General features: G+C 47.6%; 1 long non-coding RNA gene across 1 annotated transcript; it reads right to left on the bottom strand.

The window, feature by feature from the left end:
• Window positions 1–3,012: 3,012 nt before the first annotated feature.
• Window positions 3,013–3,919, bottom strand: LOC132991142 (uncharacterized). The gene is made up of 2 exons (XR_009676143.1): window positions 3,151–3,919; window positions 3,013–3,069 (listed from the first exon to the last, which is right to left on the bottom strand). It is a non-coding gene; the product is annotated as an uncharacterized LOC132991142 (long non-coding RNA).
• Window positions 3,920–5,000: the final 1,081 nt, after the last annotated feature.

Genomic DNA, 5,000 nt, shown 5'->3' with positions numbered 1-5,000 from the left:
AGAAGAAAGCTTGGCGCGCTCTGCTCTCACGGTGTGATGATCACGCTGCTGAAGTGACGGGCACGCTTTAATGGCACTGGCGGGAAGTGTTCGCATGTGGGGTCCCGAGAGGTGCAGGAGGCAGGACCCCCGCTCCGTCTCATTCTGATTTATTTATTAATTTCTCTTGAGGTCAGCTGCAGACACTCTAGAGATCATGGGCGTTAACGGGCAAACCGTCACAGCTCTCCTCAGGGGCGCTGAGCAGGTTCGTTGTTGGCTCGAGTTCAAGACGAGAGATTCTAACCTGAGGCCTCAAAATATCAGCTGTAGCATCAGGGCGAGTCGAGGGAGGCGCACCTGGGACGCCAGATGTTGCAGATGAGCCCTCTGGAGGTGCCTGTCACGCCCACCTGATGACCCCGAGTGATGTTGTTGCCTCGAGTACTGACCATGGCGAGATCCGAGGTATATGGAACGCAGCTTGTCTTGTAGTTTGACGTTTGAGACGCACAGTATATTATAATATGCAAATGCTATAGTGTAAATATCCTGCAGTTCCTGGAGTGTCCACTAGAGGCTGGCTGCAGAAGCACAGGAAGTCACATGCACACCCATTCTAAAAAGCCTGTTTTTACAGCAGAGATTAACATGTTTACAGCCTGGTTCAAAAAACCAAATAGGTGTGATTAGCTCATGTCTCGATGGACACACACTGTACGGGGGGTGAATGTTTTGATGACTCATCAGTTTTGATTTGATGAAGGATAAGAGTTATTCACAATAAGGCGTGTAGCTGACCTGATTGACAGGTGGGCGCGGTGTAACGGTTTGTCAGGAGGTTTAAAACCCGCCTCAGCTCCAGCTCTCAGCCTGTCGTTAGGTTGACTGAAAGTTAGACTGAGACAGCATTTCCAGCATGGAGACCGCCATCGATGGGACTCCAGCGCCCCCTGCAGGAACAGACGGGGGACGACACTCAGGCCACCGGTGTCGCTGCAGGTTAATTAAGAACCAAATATTTAATCTTTATTATATTCATGAGACAAAATGATTCCAAACCTGCACAAGAGTTCAGTTTTCTGAAAAGTAATTCTTTTATTAATATTTTACAATCCTTTATTCGTGGTTATGTCATTATTTACTTTTTCAGCGCCACTTTGCAAGTGTCATTATTCCATGCTGCCTGACGACAACAACAAACAAAATCAACAAAAACAAAGGAGAGGTTCGACAGTTTATACAACACGTCAAGAGAGAGAGAGAGATTCACATTTGGGCTCTCGGGTTGACCTCTCGTCCCTTCCACTTGGCAAAAAAAAAAAAGGTAAACAAAAAGGTTTAAAAGCGAAGAAGTGTCGAGTCCGTCTGCGAGTCTGTTTGGCTACAAAAACACGCCACGCTCCCGCTGACCTTCAGAGAGAACGCTTTCCCCGCCCGTGGAAAAATAATAAACAATCTCACTACGATGAATCCAACACACAGAATATAAAGATGGCCGCTCCTCCGGGCGCGGCGCTGTGATGGCAGGTCGAGAGAGAGGGGCGGGACGATTTGGTACGGGAAGGTTTCGTTTTTGTTGTGCTGTGGCGTGACGTGGTGGCGGCGGCTGGCGGAAACATTTCCTCGTTTAATGATCTATCAAATACTTCCTGAGAAATAAAGGAAATATCTACCTGACATGAAAAACAAGCTGCGGTGTGTTCAGGAGCTCGAACCTCGATTTGTTGATGGTAACATCGAGAGTGTGTGTGTGTGTGTGTGTGTGTGTGTGTGTGTGTGTGTGTGTATAAACACAGCAGTACAGAGCTGGAGGACAGAGGAGGTGTGGGCAGCAGTGTTGCTGGTGTTGCTCAGTTTTATGCTCTTCAGCGCAGAGAGAGAGAGAGAGAGAGAGAGAGAGAGAAGGAACAAACCGTCCATCCAGCTGCCGGTAACATCCGACACCCACGCCGCTCACCGGGTTCACGCTGCTGGAGCTCTACGTTTTTAAAGGGTCGGTTCACGCAGTCATGTCGAGTTCAGAAACGTGCTCAAACTAGGATCAATATTGGAGATGCTTTTGAAAAATGGAGAGAGGTTAGAACACAGAAAGGTTTACAGACCCATGCAGAGCTGGATAAACACTGAAGCTTCAGAGTCCACCACATGGTGACCTGTGTGAGCATGGACTCTAGAGAGGAGGGGGGGGGGGGGGGGGCAGCTCTCTGTGATGTTTAGAATTTAGACTGCAGTACCCATTTTAAACACTAGGGGTCAGAGGTGCAGAGAACCTCTAAGTGGCGGGTTTGGGAATGACAAAAAAACAAACCAATTTGATTGGTCGTTGCTAACATTCCTGTTCGCTAGTTTTATGTAGCGCGGTGTTGTTAGCTAGCTAGAAATTTCAGCCTTGATTGCTTTGGCGGTCGAATGCTAACGTTAGCCGTCGTCTCCGAATCACGCTAATCGTTGTGTTTTCACGATGATCGATGGATTAACGGTGAATTTATTCATATTGTATAACCCTCGCTCAGCAGAACGACGATGTTTCCCCACTTTGAGCTTAACGTCTGAAGAAAAAAAAAAAAAGGCGTCCAGATGAAAACGTTGAGTTAAACATCGTGACTGGATACCACCAAATAAAAAAATGGACTTCTTGTTTTCTGTTTAATTGTAACCGATTGACCTTTCATTTGAATTTTAGAGAGATTTGAATTTGTCCAGTTTGATCTCTTTGCCCTCTAAATGCGCCCAAACGGGGATTTAACGATGTAATAGACGGTCACTACCAACGCCTCGCCGTCTGTGTTTACACACTCCTCCACCGTGGCGCGATGGAAGGAGGCGGGGCACAGCGTCCAATGGATTCACAAAAACATCCAGAAGAACAGCAGCAACATGACCTCGGAGGATAAGTACGAGAGAGGCCTGCGCCGCCACCTACGGCCGCCGGTTTCCCACGTTCAGCTGCGGGGTCTGAGTTTGGTCTATCGTGGTCAGGTTAGGTTTCAGCGGGGGGGCGGGGGGGGGTTAGCTAGTCAAAGGGGGCGGTTTGTCTGACCTTAGTGTAGCAGCAGCAGAGCAGGAAGACCAAAAACGTTTTTCAGTCTGTTTTACAGGATTTTACCGTGAATACTTCAATGCCGACAGACGTGTGACGACTTCATGAACCGAAGCTCGTTCTCCAACGGCGAGGACTGAACGGCCGCCAACTTCAGGTCAATCAGACGTAATTAATCCAAAACAAGAGTCTTTAGAAAACTGGTCACGCTGTGTTTGAACTACCGCAGCGTTTACGTTAACAACTTGATGACGTTTCTCACAAATGTTTGGCTCCCGGGAGGCGCCGCTGCCCTCACCGTCCAGACGCCAAAATGTTATTGCTGCCTACGCCCCCTCCTGATTTACGAAAAGTTCACGCATGAGATATTGCAAAGTGAAAGTTGATGTTTTAGCACCAGATTCTCCATCGACTGAACAGACTTTTTAAAAATGAACGTCCACTTCAAGATCAAATGACCTCTCGATGGCGTGGTTCCCCCCCGCCACTCTTAAAGACGTTTATAAACTGCTGATGAGACGTTGAACGGATTACATCGTACAAAAAAGTGTTGGTTATTCTTTTATTTTTTTATTTGAGCAAAAATTTCATAAACATGAATATTCACCTCTGAACATGATTCTACCGCCATACCCTCCGTTACCGTCGTGGTCAAGAACACGCCCAACGAGACCAGGACATACCCGAGACCAGAGTGCTCCAAGACCACCGAGACATTTAGGGACCCAGATCGAGTCTAGACCAGAAATATCTCTGAACAATCATCACCAACACCGGGAAAGTTGCGGCCATAATCGGGGGATAAAAATGAAAATGAATTTAAATGATTTGTTCTTTCTAATCACATTAATGACGGGAAAATAAGACGATCAGCGGTGGTTTTGACCGGTCTTGATTTAAATCTGCAATCCGCCCGGCCTGAGACCGAGACATGCCGGTGTGATCAGAGCTCATGTAGCGGTGATGCCTCGAAGGGGTCGAGCATCTGGACTAACGTTGATTCAAAATGAAACTTTAGCGCCTTTAACATCCCGTTTTTAATGACCTCATTATATTCAAACGTGGCCTCTGATTGGGCGAAACGTTGTGCACGCCAACCAAAGACGACAAAACTAAAGATGAAGTCACCGTGTTCTGCTGCAACATGTTCGACCCTCAAGTTGCAAAAGTGAGAAATTGGATATAACGGGTTGAGTGTCAGGTCTCGAGTCGTGTTTGTTCGATTCCCGCCCTGCTGCTGCGCCGAAGTTCAACTTAGGACGAAGTAGTAGCACCGACTGTGAGGAGAATAAGCGTGTGGTCGTGTGTTGAGGTTTTTCTTTACTCGATGATCCGACCAATCCTCTTTGGTTCTTAACGGGCTACTTTTTTTTTTTAAAGCAAACAAAATGAGAGAACAATGAGCGGAGAGAGAGAGAGAGACAGAGAGAGAGAGACAGAGAGAGAGAGAGAGACAGAGAGAGAGACAGAGAGAGAGAGACAGAGAGAGAGACAGAGAGAGAGACAGAGAGAGAGAGACAGAGAGAGAGAGACAGAGAGAGAGACAGAGAGAGAGAGAGAGAGAGAGAGACAGAGAGAGAGACAGAGAGAGAGAGAGAGAGACAGAGAGAGAGAGAGAGAGACAGAGAGAGAGAGAGACAGAGAGAGACAGAGAGAGAGAGAGAGACAGAGAGAGAGAGAGACAGAGAGACAGAGAGAGACAGAGAGAGAGACAGAGAGACAGAGAGAGAGACAGAGAGGGAGAGAGAGAGACAGAGAGGGAGAGAGACAGAGAGAGAGAGACAGAGAGACAGAGAGAGACAGAGAGAGAGAGAGACAGAGAGACAGAGAGAGACAGAGAGAGAGACAGAGAGACAGAGAGAGAGACAGAGAGGGAGAGAGAGAGACAGAGAGGGAGAGAGACAGAGAGAGAGAGACAGAGAGACAGAGAGAGACAGAGAGAGAGACAGAGAGAGACAGAGAGAGAGACAGAGAGAGA

This window comes from Labrus mixtus, chromosome 16 (genome assembly GCF_963584025.1).
Source record: "Labrus mixtus chromosome 16, fLabMix1.1, whole genome shotgun sequence".
Lineage (NCBI taxonomy): Eukaryota > Metazoa > Chordata > Actinopteri > Labriformes > Labridae > Labrus > Labrus mixtus.
Note: the sequence above shows the minus strand (reverse complement) of the source record. Positions and strands in the feature narration are given on the sequence as shown.